Consider the following 22131-nt stretch of genomic DNA (forward strand, 5'->3'; position numbering starts at 1 on the left):
TGGTTTTTAATGGAGCGACGGTATCAAGGATCTCCAGACAGGTGGAGTCAAACCTGGTTAATTCCTCTGTGTTAACACACACGGGGCTAGCTGAGCTAGTTACAGTAGCGCTAGTAAAAGCGGACGAGAAAAGCACAGCAGTGGAAGGGCTAAACATACGGCATCGGCGGGCCGGTGCAGATGGCTTGTCAATACAGCATGGGAGAGCTACATCAAATAAAACTGGCATGTGGTCAGAGAAAAAAGCATCACAGACTTCAACATTAGAAACGGGTAGACCATATGATAGGACAAGATCCAGTGTGTGCCCGTGTTCTTGTGTGGGACCAGACACAGACTGCAAAAGATCGAATGAGTCAATAAGATTTAAAAAGTCTCTAGCCAACGGCTTAGAAGGACAGCACACATGTATGTTCATGTCACCCAAGATTAAGACGCAGTCATATTTAGGCATAATTTCAGCCAAGAAATCAGAGAGGTCAGTGATGAAGTGCTTATTGTATTTTGGGGGTCGGTAAATCACCGCGCACAGTACAGGGGGATAGCGACCCAGTTCAAACATGTTCAGCTCAAAGCTGGAGAATGAGACCGATGACAATTGTTTACAGTCAAAGTTTTGCTTGAACACTGTTGCAATTCCCCCTCCTCGGCCAGTCGTCCGTGGAGCGCTAAAATACGTGCACGCAGGTGGCAAAAGTTCAGAAAAAGAGCTTGACTCACCAACGCTCTGCCAAGTCTCTGTGATGCACAGGAAATCCAAGTTGCGGGTGGTGAAGAAGTCGTTCAAGATAAAAGTCTTATTTGCTAGCGATCTAGCGTTTACCAGGGCTATCCTGGCGGGAGCTGGGACCGGCCGAGCCGTCCGAGGTGCCCGGGCCAGAGGCCTGAGGCTGCGGGGGTTTACCACTCCTCTGTGGAGTCGGGGAGAACAGAGGCGGCTGCGTGTATGAAACTCCTCATCCCCGCCGGTGATGACAGGTACCAGCCAGGTGCCGACAGGCTCCAGAGAGCGACGGGAAACAGCAGAGCGATGGTTCGATCCATATCCAGTCAATAATATAGACCCGGGAGAAAGTTTCAGGGAGGCTTTTAGCTTCACCAGTCAGCCGCTTCGTTTACCTCGGCGTCTGATACGCCTCAGCCGGGGAGGAGGAGCCGATGCCCGGTAGAGGTGAGCCGGTATTCCTGCCAGAAGCGGTGGAGGAAACGTTTTATGTCCCAGATCAAACTTGGCCAGATTTTCACTAGCAAGCCGGATATCAAGCAGTGCTTGGCGATCATAAACCAGTAGAGAGTTGACGTTTTTCGTGACAAATGACAAAAGCAGTATAAACACAAACAAAACTGACAGCGGCAGACGGCAAGCCACACATACAGGCGCCATCACGTCACGTCAGACAGCACTGAGCACTGCTATCACCACATTTACACACAGTGTAATTAGGAAGTGTAATTCTGTGCATATCCTTCTGAGACACACAGAGGTAGGTATCTGAGCAGAGGGTCGGAGTACAGGCGCAGCCTGTCAGAACGAATTTTGACACCTATCACACCTATCACACCTCTCACACCTATCACACCTATCACACCTCTCACACCTATCACACCTATCCCACCTATCACACCTCTCACACCTCACACACCTCTCACACCTATCACACCTCTCACACCTATCACACCTATCACACCTATCACACCTCTCACACCTATCACACCTATCACACCTATCCCACCTATCACACCTCTCACACCTCTCACACCTATCCCACCTATCACACCTCTCACACCTATCACACCTATCACACCTATCACACCTCTCACACCTATCACACCTATCACACCTCTCACACCTATCACACCTATCACACCTCTCACACCTATCACACCTCTCACACCTATCACACCTATCACACCTATCACACCTCTCACACCTATAACACCTATCACACCTCTCACACCTATCACACTTCTCACACCTATCACACCTATCACACCTATCCCACCTATCACACCTCTCACACTTATCACACCTCTCACACCTATCACACCTATCACACCTATCACACCTATCACACCTCTATACCCATTCTGCAATCTGTTAATAAAGTTTTCAATCAATCAATCAATCAATCAATCAATCAATTAATCAATCAATCAATCCGGGTCTGTGATGTCACTGTACCCATTCTGCAATCTGTTAATAAAGTTTTCAATCAATCAATCAATCAATCAATCAATCCGGGCCTGTCACGGTCACTGTACCCATTCTGCAATCTGTTAATAAAGTTTTCAATCAATCAATCAATCAATCAATCAATCAATCAATCAATCAATCAATCAATCAATCAATCAATCAATCCCGCAGTGCAACGTGACCCAAATCAGCCAATGCCCGCAGTGCAACACTCCAATTCAGCCATTGGGTGGGACGGTCACGTGACCCAAATCAGCCAATGGAAGCGTGAGGGGCCTCAGCCTGCGGGCCTCAGCCTGCGGGACCCCAGCCTGCGGGTGGCTGTGGTTCTGCATCAAGTGCTCACAAAAACATGCTGGTTGCATGTTCTCATGCACACATCATCACACTAATGTTACTGCATCAGACAGTAATGTTGAAACATAGAAATTAGTGGAAAATATATATTTTTATAAGATAAGATAAGATATTCCTTTATTGAATTCTACCACTGAACCGCAATACTCTGTATTTACTTAATTATTTTAAGTTGTACTTAAGGTATGCTTTTACATTATACTTACTTAATATGTGAATAGTTCCAAGGCAATCAAAAACGATGAGTTTAATTTAATCAAAACATAAGAACAAGTCACACAAACTCAACATATGTAAGTTAGGTGAACTTCCATAGAATATTGAGTTAACTAATTGATTATTTTGAACATGCGGGTTTACAGTGTAGTATTGTAGGCTCTCCTTTCTCTCCCTGCAGCAGGCTCTCTGTCATGTACAGAGGTCTATCGACCATACAAGATAGTAACTGGGCAGGTGGTACATGAGCAGAAACAACCCCTTCAGTAGAAAAATGCTTTTTAAACAGTCCCGGGTAGGCAGATAGTAAACAAAGACGTTTTTCAAATGGTAAATTATGTTTTATTGCAATGTGGGGGTTCCAACCCACGGCCTTTTCCCAAAGGGAAAAGGGATGTTGTCAGTGGGGATTTCAACCCACAACACACACAAAGGGAAAAAGGTATGGGAGGACAAACAAGACATACATATGAGACAACTCAAACAAACACTTAGTAGTCACGATACTACCTTGGGCCCATCCCAGGCCACCACAGCTGTGGAGTCTAACCCACACTCCATGCAAATAAGATGGCACCGTGCCACACAGTATTGTGCTTAGGCCATAGATAAGCGAGACAGCAGCCTCCCCACTATACCATAAGGCAAGTGACTCCAGCAACGAGACCGTGTGTGTGTCATCTTTCCGCTTATATTCACTCATCCAACTAACTGCCCACAGGTGTACTCAAGCAGGTGCAATCAGCTCAATCAGGAGGATGAGTGGTCTCTGGGGAAAGAGAAGGAACAGCATTAAAAGATGACACATCACACCACCAAGAACAACATAGCCCACTCATGATACCAATCTGATGTTCATATGGCCTCCTAATACAGTAACAATGATAATGACCAACCCACGTACATCACACTCTCAGTACTGGTTTCAAGTTTCAAGTTTCTTTAATAGTTGTCATACAGAAGTACAGAATACTTTTGTACAAAATGCTTCTTACTGTTGCGCTCCAGAGACTGTGCATGACAAGATAAGTATGAAATAAAAACATAGTAAAAATTAGAAGTAAAAAAAGAGGTCACAGTGTTCAGTTTAGACATATGTACAATGTTCGTAGACGTAGTTACCATACAATATACAATACTGTGCAGTTTACTAATATACAATACTATACTATATAGTGCAAGGCATAAATGGACGAGGTGCAGTTTAGGTACAATTAAAAGTAATTAATTATCCCTTATTTTTCACCTTAACCCATTGACACCTAAATCAGCCTAGTAAAAAGGCCCTATAAAACTGCATTAAAACCCCCAGAATCTAAGCTGTTTTTTGAAAAATGTCAAATAATTGTCAACACCTACTGTACTAAAAAATCATTTTCTCAGGCTCTGAAGTAGATATAAACATGGAATAAAAAACATTTGATAGTTTACAAGTGTGGCTTTTATTTACAGTTGATTGCTTTAAAATAGTATTCAACTATAATAAAGTAAAAATCAATGAAGAAGTGGTGGTGTGGCTAGCTAGTGTGGCTAGCTGGAGTGGCTAGCAGCTGGTGTGGCTAGCTGGTGTTGCTAGATAGATAGATAGATAGATAGATAGATAGATAGATAGATAGATAGATAGATAGATAGATAGATAGATAGATAGATAGATAGATAGATAGATAGATAGATAGATAGATAGATAGATAGATAGATAGATAGATAGATAGATAGATAGATAGATAGATAGATAGATAGATAGATAGATAGATAGATAGATAGATAGATAGATAGATAGATAGATAGATAGATAGATAGATAGATAGATAGATAGATAGATAGATAGATAGATAGATAGATAGATAGATAGATAGATAGATAGATAGATAGATAGATAGATAGATAGATAGATAGATAGATAGATAGATAGATAGATAGATAGATAGATAGATAGATAGATAGATAGATAGATAGATAGATAGATAGATAGATAGATAGATAGATAGATAGATAGATAGATAGATAGATAGATAGATAGATAGATAGATAGATAGATAGATAGATAGATAGATAGATAGATAGATAGATAGATAGATAGATAGATAGATAGATAGATAGATAGATAGATAGATAGATAGATAGATAGATAGATAGATAGATAGATAGATAGATAGATAGATAGATAGATAGATAGATAGATAGATAGATAGATAGATAGATAGATAGATAGATAGATAGATATATATATATATATATATATATATATTATATATATATATATATATATATATATATATATATATATATATATATATATATATATATATATATATATATATATATATATATATATATATATATATATATATATATATATATATATATATATATATATAGATACTTTATTAATCCCCTTGGGGAAATTCAGGGTATCTCGCAGCTCATACATAGAAACTGTACATTGAAGGAGGTTGGGTAGGTGGAGTGGGGGGGGGACTGTACATTGGATGTGGTTGGGTGGGTGGGGTGGGGGGGTTGGGTAGGAGGGGTGGGTGTGGGACACTGTACAACTGTACATAAATATTACAGTGACAGTCCAGTTGAGTTGATGGATGGAGGGGGGGGGGGGGGGGGGGGCGTTGAGGGCGTTGACTTGCAATGGATGGAATAGTGTATTTAAGCATTACATCACGCGCAGGAGTGGTTTGTGAACAATAAACCATGCCTAGCGGTGGTCGTTAGGCCCGAGGCGCAGCCGAGGGTCGTTAGACCCCCCTAGGCATGGTTTATTGTTCACAAATCACGACTGCAAGTGGTGTAAAGCTTTTATACAACTGCCACATTCATCCAACCTTATTTCTATACAATAAACACACATTAATCGAAGATTTATTGAAAAAACCATCCGCCAGAAAAGAATAGTTCCCACAACTACAAAAAAGACAATTTGCCTCCATGTGGAAGCAGATCGGAAGTGCATCCAACCAACTAACACATCCAACTGTGTATTATTGGAATGATTGAGAGAAGTTGCCTCATGTGGAAGCAGCTTGAAGTGCATCCAACCAACTAACACATCCAACTGTGTATTATTGGAATGATTGATTGAAAATTGTATTACCAGATGCAGAATGGGTACAATACAGTACGGCTCAATACACACAATTGTTAAGGATGCAGACCTACTTTCCATAGAACTTCATTCTTAGATGCTTCTATAGAAAGTAGGTAAAACAAATTAAAAAGTTTTCTTTGCCCTATAGGAAAAAAACGTTTTCTTCGCCCTATTTTTTTATACATTTTTTTAAACCTACTGTAGAGGGCCTAAACTTAACCAGTTGGAAACCAAGCGTAGAGTAATAAAATTAGCAATCAATCAATCAATCAACTCAATAGGCCATGCTCACTTAGAACAGCGCAGCACCCAGCTCTCTCTCAGTCTGACCCGCGTTGCAGACAGGAGTGAGTGTGTGTGTGTGTGTGTGTGTGTGTGTGTGTGTGTGTGTGTGTGTGTGTGTGTGTGTGTGTGTGTGTGTGTGTGTGTGTGTGTGTGTGTGTGTGTGTGTGTGTGTGTGTGTGTGTGTGTGTGTGTGTGTGTGTGTGTGTGTGGGGGGGGGGGGGGTGTGTGGCGGTGGGTGGAGACTAGAGCTAGCGCTGACAGTCAGAGAGAAGGAAAAAGAAATTGAAAAAAATATGCAAATTAATCAATCAATCAAATCGCGATTTTTCTTTTGTTCTAGAATGACTCAAGACCCATCAATTACATCATCCAACATTGTTTAAAGGACTAACACATTCGCAGTGACAGAATCGCTTCATATTTAGTCGTTATGGCGCTATCAACATATCCATTTGTTGTCCACAATCTTGCTTTCTCCCGGAGTGAGCCGGCGGAGTGATATGTGATTCGGTTGTGGGCGGGTCCTGAGCCCAGGACCGTGGATTGTTGCCAATAAAGACGTGTAAATGGACTGTTTCAGCCAATCAGAATCGAGAAATTTGCATACCGTTGTATAAAGTGCAGCAATGCAAGTCCGGTTCACAGTTATTGTTGTAATGGAGAAGTGGGAGCAGTGGCGGCCGCCACTGGGGGGCGCTAGGGCGCCGCCCCCCCTCAGAACCTGCCCTGGTTATATGAGAGAATAACAAGAACAATTATTTTTTAGTTTTTTGTTTTATAGCCCTATAAATAATATAAACATGTTTAAAATGAATAATATTTACTCATTTTAAGTATGTTTGTGTTTCCAATGCACAATATAACGTTAATAAATAAAATAATAAATACTCGTTTTCTTGAACAGGAAGTGACTCACTTTTTCTTTTTTTCTTTTTTTTTTTTTCTCGGCCCGGGCTAGACGCGATAGCGCTCTGAGTGCGCGTCACTGTGTGATCGCTGTATCCGTAGCAGCCAATCAGTGCGTAACGCGCTGTGCGTTGAAATATGACTATTATGTTGGAATCCGGGCACGATTTGAAGCGGTCTAGGCAGCAGCAGTCAAGAATTTCTGTAGCCGCATTTCGCGGAGACGCTCTCTGATTGGCCGACGCCAGAATTTTTTTCCGTAGCAGCATTTCGCGGAGACGATCTCTGATTGGCCGAATCCACTTTCTAATGTTCCAATTCTAGCTTATTCTAGCTTGGTAGAGATAGTTGTGTTGTTGTGAGATGCAGCTGTTTGTCTTGGAGCGTGATGGCCAGTTCTTTCAACAGTTAGGCTTAGGCACTCTTTCAAAGTTGGTTAAGGTTAGAGTTTGTCTTAGAGCATGGCGATAGAACACCAGGTAGTTTGCAGGCTGTTCGAGGCGGACATGGACAAAGGCACTCACAGTACTTGTTGGCTATTAACAAGCTATATTATGGATGCAGTGTGGAGGGACATGCATGGACAATGGATGGACATCAACACAGGCTGGATGGACAATGCCATGGAGTGGATATACACTTTATCAACAAGCCCTTCTGCCAACAACAAGGTAGATTAGCGATATTTCTCTCTCTCTCTCTCTCTCTCTCTCTCTCTCTCTCTCTCTCTCTCTCTCTCTCTCTCTCCCTCTCTCTCTCTCTCTCTCTCTCTCTCTCTCCCAGCCACTCAGATAACGCTTCTCTCTCTCTCTCTCTCAGCCACTCAGCTAACGCTGGCTTCTCTCTCTCTCTCTCTCTCGCTCTCTCTCTCTCTCTCTCTCTCTCTCTCTGTCTCTCTCTCTCTCTCTCTCTCTCTCTCTCTCTCTCTCTCTCTCTTTCTTTTGGATTGAAAATGCGTGGATTATGGCTTGTTCAATATCGTCTATGTTTGAATGAATGAATTAATGAAAACGTTATTAACAGATTACAGAATGGGTACAGATTGCAGAAGGCACTAAAAACCAAATTACAAACATCTCAAAACAAACTAGTCAGACTACTGCTTGACCTGACTCCTAGAACCCACCTCACCCCTGCACACTTTGCCAACCTAGGATGGCTTAGAGTAGACGACAGAGTACAGCAACTTGCAATGGGCCTGGTCTACAAGATACACTACACGACCAAGGTACCCATGTACATGTCAAAATACTTCCCAAAGGTCAGTGAATACCACGATCACAACACCAGAGGGAGCTCCACAAATCATGTAAAACCCAGATTCAGCTCAAGCAAGGGACTAAACACGTTTCGCAATTATGCCACAACAATGTGGAACACCCTACCCAAAGCTGTAAAGGAATGTAAATCACTACCCACCTTCAAAAACACTCTCAAAGAACACCTACGGGGGACTGCAATTCAAAACTGGCCCCTACAAATGTCCTAACCCAGTTGTACAATAAAGACCAAGCATGGCTTTGTCAGTATTCCAATGTACAGCCCCACCCAACCCCACCCCACCTACCCAACCTCCTCCAATGTACAGTTTCCATGTCAAATGTATGTCAGTATTCCAATGTACAGTGTCCCCCCCCCCTACCCAACCCCCCCCCCCCACCTCCAATGTACAGCCCCACCCCACCTACCCAACCTCCCCCAATGCACAGTTTCTATGTCAAATGTATATACTCTTCTTCTGGATTTTTTTAGTATCACAAACAATACTGTATTTGAAAATCTGGTATGTCATAAATGTATAGATGTAGCAGTACTGTCTATCTGTATGTCATGTGTGTCATATGATGAATTGAAAATGGGGGACCCTGATGGAAACAAGACGAAAGTCTTTCTCAGGTCTGCATCCTCTTAACAATTGTATGTATTGAGCTGTACTGTACTGTACCCATTCTGCAATCTGTTAATAAACTTTTCAATCAATCAATCAATCAATCAATACAATACAGTACGGCTCAATACACACAATTGTTAAGGGGATGCAGACCTGAGAAAGACGTTTGTCTTGTTTACATCAGGGTCCCAGATTTTCGATTCATATCGATAGTTTAATAGCTAGCCTTGGCTCGTTTAACAATATGCAAAATATGTGTACAGCCCTGTACTCATACTGAAGTTATTCTTGGTATATAATACTACATATAATAGGTCTGATTGTGTAACGAATCGATTCCACGTCGCGCTGTGTGTGAGAGAGAGAAGGAGAGAGAGGGAGAGATCTGAGTGTGTTTGGAGACGGAGCGAGTTTTGTTTCTAACTTTTCTATTTATATATTGTGTTTCAAGTTGTGAATTAGACTATACTTTATTTGACTGGTTGTGTGTTGTTGTAGTAACAGCTGAGCGACTCGTTCATACGAGCCGATTCATTGCCGTGAGCGTGAGTCGAATCGCTCACGTCTTGCCATGAGTCAGTTGCGTGGTACTGTACATGTTTGCAAAATGTTTTGGTATAGCGCCCCTAGTGGAGAGAGAACCAGCAGCCGCTACTGAGTGGGAGTTTATGTCACGGGTTTGGGGACGGGGGGCGCGAGGTGTGTGTGTGTGTGTGTGTGTGTGTGTGTGTGTGTGTGTGTGTGTGTGTGTGTGTGTGTGTGTGTGTGTGTGTTCTGTATGTGAATGAGTTCCAAGGCCTCGGCAGAACGGCACATCAAATCAGCCATTTCCCCCTCTGATAAGCATCTTCCCAGATCTCCTAGTTGCTCCCTACTGCTTCCAGTCCTTGTGCTAAGCTAGGCTAGCTGGTCCCTACTGCTTCCAGCCCTTGTGCTAAGCTAGGCTAGCTGCTCCCTACTGCTTCCAGTCCTTGTGCTAAGCTAGGTAGGCTAGCTGGTCCCTACTGCTTCCAGCCCTTGTGCTAAGCTAGGCTAGCTGCTCCCTACTGCTTCCAGTCCTTGTGCTAAGCTAGGCTAGTTGCTACCTACTGCATCCAGTCCTTGTGCTAAGCTAGGCTAGCTGCTCCCTACTGCTTCCAGTCCTTGTGCTAAGCTATAGGTAGGCTAGCTGGTCCCTACTGCTTCCAGCCCTTGTGCTAAGCTAGGCTAGCTGATCCCTACTGCTTCCAGTCCTTGTGCTAAGCTAGGCTAGCTGCTTCCTACTGCTTCCAGTCCTTGTGCTAAGCTAGGCTAGTTGCTCCCTGCTGCTTCCAGTCCTTGTGCTAAGCTAGGCTAGTTGCTACCTACTGCTTCCAGTCCTTGTGCTAAGCTAGGCTAGCTGCTCCCTACTGCTTCCAGTCCTTGTGCTAAGCTATAGGTAGGCTAGCTGGTCCCTACTGATTCCAGCCCTTGTGCTAAGCTAGGCTAGCTGCTCCCTACTGCTTCCAGTCCTTGTGCTAAGCTAGGCTAGCTGCTTCCTACTGCTTCCAGTCCTTGTGCTAAGCTAGGCTAGTTGCTCCCTACTGCTTCCAGTCCTTGTGCTAAGCTAGGTAGGCTAGCTGGTCCCTACTGCTTCCAGCCCTTGTGCTAAGCTAGGCTAGCTGCTCCCTACTGCTTCCAGTCCTTGTGCTAAGCTAGGTAGGCTAGCTGGTCCCTACTGCTTCCAGCCCTTGTGCTAAGCTAGGTAGGCTAGCTGGTCCCTACTGAATTGAATTGAAAACCTTTATTTATCCCCGAGGGGAGATTAAGATGTCCTTTACAGCATAAGCAGCGTAACAGCAATTTAAAAACAGCAATTAAAAAACAGTTTATACATAACATACATGTGTTAAAAACAAGATGGACAAGTACACAGGGATAAAAATAGCTAAAATAGGACTAAAAAGAGCTAAAAAAAAGTGGTGAAAAAGATGGCAGTTCCCGGAGCTGAAGCGGAAGTCTGAGGTGTACATGGTGAATAAAAAGGGTGCCAATACAGTTCCCTGGGGGGCTCCAGTGTTGCAGATCAGCACGTCGGAGTGGCACCCCTGCAGTTTGACAGACTGTGGTCTGCCAGTGAGGTAGTTGAAGATCCAGGCCACCAAGTCGTCATCCACCCCCATCACTGACAGCTTCTCAGCTAGTAGTGGAGGCTGAATAGTGTTGAAGGCACTAGAAAAGTCAAAGAATGTTACCCTCATTGAGCTGCCCGGCTTCTCCAGATGTAGATAGGCCTTGTGGACCATGTAGATTATGGCATCCTCCACACCGATGTTCTGCTGATATGCAAAATGCAGCTTGTGCTAAGCTAGGCTAGCTGGTATGCAAACTGCAGCTTGTGCTAAGCTAGGCAGGCTGGTCCCTACTGCTTCCAGCCCTTGTGCTAAGCTAGGCTAGCTGCTCCCTACTGCTTCCAATCCTTGTGCTAAGCTAGGCTAGCTGCTTCCTACTGCTTCCAGTCCTTGTGCTAAGCTAGGCTAGTTGCTCCCTACTGCTTCCAGCCCTTGTGCTAAGCTAGGCTAGCTGCTCCCTACTGCTTCCAGTCCTTGTGCTAAGCTAGGTAGGCTAGCTGGTCCCTACTGCTTCCAGCCCTTGTGCTAAGCTAGGTAGGCTAGCTGGTCCCTACTGAATTGAATTGAAAACCTTTATTTATCCCCGAGGGGAGATTAAGATGTCCTTTACAGCATAAGCAGCGTAACATCAATTTAAAAACAGCAATTAAAAAACAGTTTATACATAACATACATGTGTTAAAAACAAGATGGACAAGTACACAGGGATAAAAATAGGTAAAATAGGACTAAAAACAGCTAAAAAAGTGGTGAAAAAGAAACAAGTCCAATCATGAATGTGTTGTTAAATAATTAAATTAATTTGTTACAGTCCACAAGCTCGTCCAGTTAACAGCAGTTGGCCCGTCCTGGCCCTGCTTGGTTGTGGAGCCTGATTGCCACCGGCACAAAGGACTGCCCAAAGCGCTTTGTGGTATGTCGGGGGGGATGAGACTGTGCCTACTGTAAATGTGGACCGCATTGCGGTCAGCTCATCATAGAGGGTGTGGCAGGGGTTCTCAAGGATAGCATGCAGCTTCCTCCTCGTCCTCCCCTCTGCCACCACCTCCAGACGGTCCAGGTCCGCTCCCACCACAGAGCTTGCTTTTTTTACCAGTTTGTTTATTTTGTCTGTGTTGGTGTTGCCCCCCCCAGCATACCACAGCGAAAAAGAGGGCACCCGCCACCACAGACTGGTAGAACATCTGCAGCAGTTTGCTGCAGACATTAAAAGACCTGAGCCCTCTCAGGAAGAACAGTCTGCTCTGTCCCTTCCTGTAGAGGGCCTCTGTGTTGTCCGTCCAGTCCAGTTTGTTGTTCATGAGAACACCCAGGAATTTGTAATTCTCCACCCTTTCCACCTCCAGCCCCTGGATGATGATGGGAGTTGAGGGCTTCCTCTTGCTCCGCCGATGGTCCACCACCATCTCCTTTGTCTTGCTGATGTTGAGCTGTAGGCGGTTTTCCTTGCTCCACTCTGTGAAGCTCTCCACCACATCTCTGTACTCCTCCTCATTGTCGTTGGTGATGTATCCAACGATGGAGGAGTCATCAGAAAACTTTTGGAGATGGCAGTTCCCGGAGCTGAAGCCGAAGTCTGAGGTGTACAGGGTGAATAAAAAGGGTGCCAATACAGTTCCCTGGGGGGATCCAGTGTTGCAGATCAACACGTCGGAGTGGCACCCCTGCAGTTTGACAGACTGTGGTCTGCCAGTGAGGTAGTTGAAGATCCAGGCCACCAAGTCGTCCTCCACCCCCATCACTGACAGCTTCTCAGCTAGTAGTGGAGGCTGAATAGAGTTGAAGGCACTAGAAAAGTCAAAGAATGTTACCCTCACTGAGCTGCCCGGCTTCTCCAGATGTAGATAGGCCTTGTGGACCATGTAGATTATGGCATCCTCCACACCGATGTTCTGCTGAAATGCAAACTGCAGCTTGTGCTAAGCTAGGCTAGCTGGTATGCAAACTGCAGCTTGTGCTAATGTAGCGTGATCGAATCTGCGTTGTGTCTGGTGTGAGGTGGACGTAGACTCAGACAATGGTACTCTGTTGATGGTGTTTTATTTCCTGTTAGCGAACCAAAACAGCACGTACACAAAACATGGCGTTAGCGACCATCATCAAAGTGCAGTCCACCTGTGCTCTCGTGCTCAGCCAACTCAAAGAGAGCGTGCGCACATTCAAAACAGCGCGCCATCCACCGTTATTACTATTAAATACATGTAGCTCAGTACAAGTCAACTTCAGCAAAAACATATGAAACAATATGAAATGAAAGACAGTGTGTAAGCATTAATTAAACCGAAATACAAAAACAACGGTTCATACCTGTTAGCGAACCAAAACAGCACGTACACAAAACATGGCGTTAGCGACCATCATCAAAGTGCAGTCCACCTGGTATTGCCAAACAGAATACTGAGTTAGTACACGAACGTACTATGGCTGTTTTACACAGGGCGAATTAATGTCATTACACAACAGGATATTTCAGTACCAAAACCAAAACATAAATCAATTTGACAAGTTATACAAAGCAATTAAATCCAATATTCTGTAACCGAAAGCGCGTACCTGTGCTCTCGTGCTCAGCCAACTCAAAGAGAGCGAGCACTTCCGTCGGCGTGTCTCTCGTCGACAAACCGGCTAAACCATTGTGTACATTAGTTGAACGTATTTACAATACAACAAATATTCAATGGAAAGATATCCTATCCTTCTCTAAACCCATTATAAAAGACCCAAAAGGGATTTCGTTTGGAGAATCAATAACTCAATGTGAGGAAATTAATACAAACTAGTAACCAAGGCACCCCTCCACAACACTAGAGTGAGCTCGGTCCACTTTGTTCCTTCAAAGTAAGAGTGTTTCCGTTTTGGCCTACTTATTTAAGATAAAAGATAACAGTTTATGTCCGTGATTCTAGCATAACAACTTCACTCTGCTACACTAAGCTAGGCTAGCTGGTCCCTACTGCTTCCAGCCCTTGTGCTAAGCTAGGCTAGCTGCTCCCTACTGCTTCCAGTCCTTGTGCTAAGCTAGGCTAGCTGCTTCCTACTGCTTCCAGTCCTTGTGCTAAGCTAGGCTAGTTGCTCCCTACTGCTTCCAGTCCTTGTGCTAAGCTAGGTAGGCTAGCTGGTCCCTACTGCTTCCAGCCCTTGTGCTAAGCTATAGGCTAGCTGCTCCCTACTGCTTCCAGTCATTGTGCTAAGCTAGGTAGGCTAGCTGGTCCCTACTGCTTCCAGCCCTTGTGCTAAGCTAGGCTAGATGCTCCCTACTGCTTCCAGCCCTTGTGCTAAGCTAGGCTAGCTGCTCCCTACTGCTTCCAGTCCTTGTGCTAAGCTAGGCTAGCTGGTCCCTACTGCTTCCAGCCCTTGTGCTAAGCTAGGCTAGCTGCTCCCTACTGCTTCCAGTCCTTGTGCTAAGCTAGGTAGACTAGCTGGTTCCTACCGCTTCCAGCCCTTGTGCTAAGCTAGGCTAGCTGCTCCCTACTGCTTCCAGCCCTTGTGCTAAGCTAGGCTAGCTGCTTCCTACTGCTTCCAGTCCTTGTGCTAAGCTAGGCTAGTTGCTCCCTACTGCTTCCAGTCCTTGTGCTAAGCTAGGTAGGCTAGCTGGTCCCTACTGCTTCCAGCCCTTGTGCTAAGTTATAGGCTAGCTGCTCCCTACTGCTTCCAGTCCTTGTGCTAAGCTAGGTAGGCTAGCTGGTCCCTACTGCTTCCAGCCCTTGTGCTAAGCTATAGGCTAGCTGCTCCCTACTGCTTCCAGTCATTGTGCTAAGCTAGGTAGGCTAGCTGGTCCCTACTGCTTCCAGCCCTTGTGCTAAGCTAGGCTAGCTGCTCCCTACTGCTTCCAGTCCTTGTGCTAAGCTAGGCTAGTTGCTCCCTACTGCTTCCAGTCCTTGTGCTAAGCTAGGCTAGCTGGTTCCTACCGCTTCCAGCCCTTGTGCTAAGCTAGGCTAGCTGCTCCCTACTGCTTCCAGCCCTTGTGCTAAGCTAGGTAAGCTGGCTGGTCCCTACCGCTTCCAGCCCTTGTGCTAAGCTAGGCTAGCTGCTCCCTACTGCTTCCAGTCCTTGTGCTAAACTAGGCTAGTTGCTCCCTACTGCTTCCAGTCCTTGTGCTAAGCTAGGCTAGCTGGTCCCTACTGCTTCCAACCCTTGTGCTAAGCTAGGCTAGCTGCTCCCTACTGCTTCCAGCCCTTGTGCTAAGCTATAGGCTAGCTGATCCCTACTGCTTCCAGTCCTTGTGCTAAGCTAGGTAGGCTAGCTGGTCCCTACTGCTTCCAACCCTTGTGCTAAGCTAGGCTAGCTGCTCCCTACTGCTTCCATTCCTTGTGCTAAGCTAGGCTAGTTGCTCCCTACTGGTTCCAGTCTTTGTGCTAAGCTAGGCTAGCTGGTCCCTACTGCTTCCAGCCCTTGTGCTAAGCTAGGCTAGCTGCTCCCTACTGCTTCCAGTCCTTGTGCTGAGCTAGGCTAGCTGCTTCCTACTGCTTCCAGTCCTTGTGCTAAGCTAGGCTAGTTGCTCCCTACTGCTTCCAGTCCTTGTGCTAAGCTAGGTAGGCTAGCTGGTCCCTACTGCTTCCAGCCCTTGTGCTAAGCTATAGGCTAGCTGCTCCCTAATGCTTCCAGTCATTGTGCTAAGCTAGGTAGGCTAGCTGGTCCCTACTGCTTCCAGCCCTTGTGCTAAGCTAGGCTAGCTGCTCCCTACTGCTTCCAGCCCTTGTGCTAAGCTAGGCTAGCTGCTCCCTACTGCTTCCAGTCCGTGTGCTAAGCTAGGCTAGCTGGTCCCTACTGCTTCCAGCCCTTGTGCTAAGCTAGGCTAGCTGCTCCCTACTGCTTCCAGTCCTTGTGCTAAGCTAGGTAAGCCGTTCCCTACCGCTTCCAGTTCTTGTGCTAAGCTAGGTAGGCTAGCTGTTCCCTACCGCTTCCAGCCCTTGTGCTAAGCTAGGCTAGCTGCTCCCTACTGCTTCCAGTCCTTGTGCTAAGCTAGGTAGGCTAGCTGGTCCCTACTGCTTACAGCCCTTGTGCTAAGCTAGGTAGGCTAGCTGGTCCCTACTGCTTCCAGCCCTTGTGCTAAGCTAGGTAGGCTAGCTGGTCCCTACTGCTTCCAGCCCTTGTGCTAAGCTATAGGCTAGCTGCTCCCTACTGCTTCCAGTCCTTGTGCTAAGCTGGTAGGCTAGCTGCTCCCTACTGCTTCCAGTCCTTGTGCTAAGCTAGGCTAGTTGCTCCCTACTGCTTCCAGTCCTTGTGCTAAGCTAGGCTAGCTGGTCCCTACTGCTTCCAGGCCTTGTGCTAAGCTAGGCTAGCTGCTCCCTACTGCTTCCAGTCCTTGTGCTAAGCTAGGTAGGCTAGCTGGTCCCTACTGCTTCCAGCCCTTGTGCTAAGCTAGGCTAGCTGCTCCCTACTGCTTCCAGTCCTTGTGCTAAGCTAGGCTAGTTGCTCCCTACTGCTTCCAGTCCTTGTGCTAAGCTAGGCTAGCTGGTTCCTACCGCTTCCAGCCCTTGTGCTAAGCTAGGCTAGCTGCTCCCTACTGCTTCCAGCCCTTGTGCTAAGCTAGGTAAGCTGGCTGGTCCCTACCGCTTCCAGCCCTTGTGCTAAGCTAAGTTAGCTGCTCCCTACTGCTTCCAGTCCTTGTGCTAAACTAGGCTAGTTGCTCCCTACTGCTTCCAGTCCTTGTGCTAAGCTAGGCTAGCTGGTCCCTACTGCTTCCAGCCCTTGTGCTAAGCTAGGCTAGCTGCTCCCTACTGCTTCCAGCCCTTGTGCTAAGCTATAGGCTAGCTGCTCCCTACTGCTTCCAGTCCTTGTGCTAAGCTAGGTAGGCTAGCTGGTCCCTACTGCTTCCAACCCTTGTGCTAAGCTAGGCTAGCTGCTCCCTACTGCTTCCATTCCTTGTGCTAAGCTAGGCTAGTTGCTCCCTACTGGTTCCAGTCCTTGTGCTAAGCTAGGCTAGCTGGTCCCTACTGCTTCCAGCCCTTGTGCTAAGCTAGGCTAGCTGCTCCCTACTGCTTCCAGTCCTTGTGCTGAGCTAGGCTAGCTGCTTCCTACTGCTTCCAGTCCTTGTGCTAAGCTAGGCTAGTTGCTCCCTACTGCTTCCAGTCCTTGTGCTAAGCTAGGTCGGCTAGCTGGTCCCTACTGCTTCCAGCCCTTGTGCTAAGCTATAGGCTAGCTGCTCCCTACTGCTTCCAGTCATTGTGCTAAGCTAGGTAGGCTAGCTGGTCCCTACTGCTTCCAGCCCTTGTGCTAAGCTAGGCTAGCTGCTCCCTACTGCTTCCAGCCCTTGTGCTAAGCTAGGCTAGCTGCTCCCTACTGCTTCCAGTCCGTGTGCTAAGCTAGGCTAGCTGGTCCCTACTGCTTCCAGCCCTTGTGCTAAGCTAGGCTAGCTGCTCCCTACTGCTTCCAGTCCTTGTGCTAAGCTAGGTAAGCCGTTCCCTACCGCTTCCAGTTCTTGTGCTAAGCTAGGTAGGCTAGCTGTTCCCTACCGCTTCCAGCCCTTGTGCTAAACTAGGCTAGCTGCTCCCTACTGCTTCCAGTCCTTGTGCTAAGCTAGGTAGGCTAGCTGGTCCCTACTGCTTCCAGCCCTTGTGCTAAGCTATAGGCTAGCTGCTCCCTACTGCTTCCAGTCCTTGTGCTAAGCTGGTAGGCTAGCTGGTCCCTACTGCTTCCAGCCCTTGTGCTAAGCTAGGCTAGCTGCTCCCTACTGCTTCCAGTCCTTGTGCTAAGCTAGGCTAGTTGCTCCCTACTGCTTCCAGTCCTTGTGCTAAGCTAGGCTAGCTGGTCCCTACTGCTTCCAGCCCTTGTGCTAAGCTAGGCTAGCTGCTCCCTACTGCTTCCAGTCCTTGTGCTAAGCTAGGTAGGCTGGCTGGTCCCTACCGCTTCCAGCCCTTGTGCTAAGCTAGGCTAGCTGCTCCCTACTGCTTCCAGTCCTTGTGCTAAACTAGGCTAGTTGCTTCCTACTGCTTCCAGTCCTTGTGCTAAGCTAGGCTAGCGGGTCCCTACTGCTTCCAGCCCTTGTGCTAAGCTAGGCTAGCTGGTCCCTACTGCTTCCATTCCTTGTGCTAAGCTAGGCTAGTTGCTCCCTACTGCTTCCAGTCCTTGTGCTAAGCTAGCTGGTCCCTACTGCTTCCAGCCCTTGTGCTAAGCTAGGCTAGCTGCTCCCTACTGCTTCCAGTCCTTGTGCTAAGCTAGGCTAGCTGGTCCCTACTGCTTCCAGCCCTTGTGCTAAGCTAGGCTAGCTGCTCCCTACTGCTTCCAGTCCTTGTGCTAAGCTAGGTAGGCTAGCTGGTCCCTACCGCTTCCAGCCCTTGTGCTAAGCTAGGCTAGCTGCTCCATACTGCTTCCAGTCCTTGTGCTAAGCTAGGCTAGCTGCTCCCTACTCCTTCAAGTCCTTGTGCTTAGCTAGGCTAGTTGCTCCCTACTGCTTCCAGTCCTTGTGCTAAGCTAGGCTAGCTGGTCCCTACTGCTTCCAGCCCTTGTGCTAAGCTAGGCTAGCTGCTCCCTACTGCTTCCAGTCCTTGTGCTAAGCTAGGTAGGCTGGCTGGTCCCTACTGCTTCCAGCCCTTGTGCTAAGCTAGGCTAGCTGCTCCCTACTGCTTCCAGTCCTTGTGCTAAACTAGGCTAGTTGCTCCCTACTGCTTCCAGTCCTTGTGCTAAGCTAGGCTAGCTGGTCCCTACTGCTTCCAGCCCTTGTGCTAAGCTAGGCTAGCTGCTCCCTACTGCTTCCAGCCCTTGTGCTAAGCTATAGGCTAGCTGCTCACTACTGCTTCCAGTCATTGTGCTAAGCTAGGTAGGCTAGCTGGTCCCTACTGCTTCCAACCCTTGTGCTAAGCTAGGCTAGCTGCTCCCTACTGCTTCCATTCCGTGTGCTAAGCTATGCTAGTTGCTCCCTACTGCTTCCAGCCCTTGTGCTAAGCTAGGCTAGCTGCTCCCTACTGCTTCCAGCCCTTCTGCTAAGCTATGCTAGTTGCTCCCTACTGCTTACAGTCCTTGTGCTAAGCTAGGTAGGCTAGCTGGTCCCTACTGCTTCCATTCCTTGTGCTAAGCTAGGCTAGTTGCTCCCTACTGCTTCCAGTCCTTGTGCTAAGCTAGCTGGTCCCTACTGCTTCCAGCCCTTGTGCTAAGCTAGGCTAGCTGCTCCCTACTGCTTCCAGTCCTTGTGCTAAGCTAGGCTAGCTGGTCCCTACTGATTCCAGCCCTTGTGCTAAGCTAGGCTAGCTGCTCCCTACTGCTTCCAGTCCTTGTGCTAAGCTAGGCTAGTTGCTCCCTACTGCTTCCAGTCCTTGTGCTAAGCTAGGTATGCTAGCTGGTCCCTACTGCTTCCAGCCCTTCTGCTAAGCTATGCTAGTTGCTCCCTACTGGTTCCAGTCCTTGTGCTAAGCTAGGCTAGCTGGTCCCTACTGCTTCCATTCCTTGTGCTAAGCTAGGCTAGTTGCTCCCTACTGCTTCCAGTCCTTGTGCTAAGCTAGGCTAGCTGGTCCCTACTGCTTCCAGCCCTTGTGCTAAGCTAGGCTAGCTGCTCCCTACTGCTTCCAGTCCTTGTGCTAAGCTAGGCTAGCTGGTCCCTACTGCTTCCAGCCCTTGTGCTAAGCTAGGCTAGCTGCTCCCTACTGCTTCCAGTCCTTGTGCTAAGCTAGGTAGGCTAGCTGGTCCCTACCGCTTCCAGCCCTTGTGCTAAGCTAGGCTAGCTGCTCCCTACTGCTCCCAGTCCTTGTGCTAAGCTAGGTAGGCTAGCTGGTCCCTACTGCTTCCAGCCCTTGTGCTAAGCTATAGGCTAGCTGCTCTCTACTGCTTCCAGTCCTTGTGCTAAGCTAGGTAGGCTAGCTGGTCCCTACTGCTTCCAGCCCTTGTGCTAAGCTATAGGCTAGCTGCTCCCTACTGCTTCCAGTCCTTGTGCTAAGCTGGTAGGCTAGCTGGTCCCTACTGCTTCCAGCCCTTGTGCTAAGCTAGGCTAGCTGCTCCCTACTGCTTCCAGTCCTTGTGCTAAGCTAGGCTAGTTGCTCCCTACTGCTTCCAGTCCTTGTGCTAAGCTAGGCTAGCTGGTCCCTACTGCTTCCAGCCCTTGTGCTAAGCTAGGCTAGCTGCTCCCTACTGCTTCCAGTTCTTGTGCTAAGCTAGGTAGGCTGGCTGGTCCCTACCGCTTCCAGCCCTTGTGCTAAGCTAGGCTAGCTGCTCCCTACTGCTTCCAGTCCTTGTGCTAAACTAGGCTAGTTGCTCCCTACTGCTTCCAGTCCTTGTGCTAAGCTAGGCTAGCTGGTCCATACTGCTTCCAGCCCTTGTGCTAAGCTAGGCTAGCTGCTCCCTACTGCTTCCAGTCCTTGTGCTAAGCTATAGGCTAGCTGCTCCCTACTGATTCCAGTCCTTGTGCTAAGCTAGGTAGGCTAGCTGGTCCCTACTGCTTCCAACCCTTGTGCTAAGCTAGGCTAGCTGCTCCCTACTGCTTCCATTCCTTGTGCTAAGCTATGCTAGTTGCTCCCTACTGGTTCCAGTCCTTGTGCTAAGCTAGGCTAGCTGATCCCTACTGCTTCCAGCCCTTGTGCTAAGCTAGGCTAGCTGCTCTCTACTGCTTCCAGTCCTTGTGCTAAGCTAGGCTAGTTGCTCCCTACTGCTTCCAGTCCTTGTGCTAAGCTAGGTAGGGTAGCTGGTCCCTACTGCTTCCAGCCCTTTTGCTAAGCTATGCTAGTTGCTCCCTACTGGTTCCAGTCCTTGTGCTAAGCTAGGCTAGCTGGTCCCTACTGCTTCCATTCTTTGTGCTAAGCTAGGCTAGTTGCTCCCTACTGCTTCCAGTCCTTGTGCTAAGCTAGCTGGTCCCTACTGCTTCCAGCCCTTGTGCTAAGCTAGGCTAGCTGCTCCCTACTGCTTCCAGTCCTTGTGCTAAGCTAGGTAGGCTAGCTGGTCCCTACTGCTTCCAACCCTTGTGCTAAGCTAGGCTAGCTGCTCCCTACTGCTTCCATTCCTTGTGCTAAGCTATGCTAGTTGCTCCCTACTGGTTCCAGTCCTTGTGCTAAGCTAGGCTAGCTGGTCCCTACTGCTTCCAGCCCTTGTGCTAAGCTAGGCTAGCTGCTCCCTACTGCTTCCAGTCCTTGTGCTAAGCTAGGCTAGTTGCTCCCTACTGCTTCCAGTCCTTGTGCTAAGCTAGGTAGGCTAGCTGGTCCCTACTGCTTCCAGCCCTTCTGCTAAGCTATGCTAGTTGCTCCCTACTGGTTCCAGTCCTTGTGCTAAGCTAGGCTAGCTGGTCCCTACTGCTTCCATTCCTTGTGCTAAGCTAGGCTAGTTGCTCCCTACTGCTTCCAGTCCTTGTGCTAAGCTAGGCTAGCTGGTCCCTACTGCTTCCAGCCCTTGTGCTAAGCTAGGCTAGCTGCTCCCTACTGCTTCCAGTCCTTGTGCTAAGCTAGGCTGGCTAGCTGGTCCCTACTGCTTCCAGCCCTTGTGCTAAGCTAGGCTAGCTGCTCCCTACTGCTTCCAGTCCTTGTGCTAAGCTAGGCTAGCTGCTCCCTACTGCTTCCAGTCCTTGTGGTAAGCTAGGCTAGCTGGTCCCTACTGCTTCCAGCCCTTGTGCTAAGCTAGGCTAGCTAATAATTTAGGAAAAAACTGTAAAATAACAGTGTTTCACTGCTGAACTTTAAGTTCTGTCACTTAATTGAAGGTGTTTCATCTTAAATGTAGGAAAAACCTGTGAAATAACAGTGTTTCACTGCTGAACTTTGAGTTCTGTCACTTAATTGAAGGGGTTTGATTGTAATAATAATGGGAAAACCTGTAAAATAACAGTGTTTCACTGCTGAACTTTAAGTGCTGTCACTTAATTGAAGGAGTTTGATTGTAATAATTATGGGAAAACCTGTAAAATAACAGTGTTTCACTGCTGAACTTTAAGTTCTGTCACTTAATTGAAGGTGTTTCATCGTAAATGTAGGAAAAACCTGTGAAATAACAGTGTTTCACTGCTGAACTTTAAGTTCTGTCACTTTATTGAAGGAGTTTGATCGTAATAATTTAGGAAAAAACTGTCAAATAACAGTGTTTCACTGCTGAACTTTAAGTTCTGTCACTTAATTGAAGGTGTTTCATCTTAAATGTAGGAAAAACCTGTGAAATAACAGTGTTTCACTGCTGAACTTTGAGT

This window comes from Notolepis coatsorum, assembly GCF_963971535.1.
Source record: "Notolepis coatsorum genome assembly, chromosome: 10".
Taxonomy (NCBI): domain Eukaryota; kingdom Metazoa; phylum Chordata; class Actinopteri; order Aulopiformes; family Paralepididae; genus Notolepis; species Notolepis coatsorum.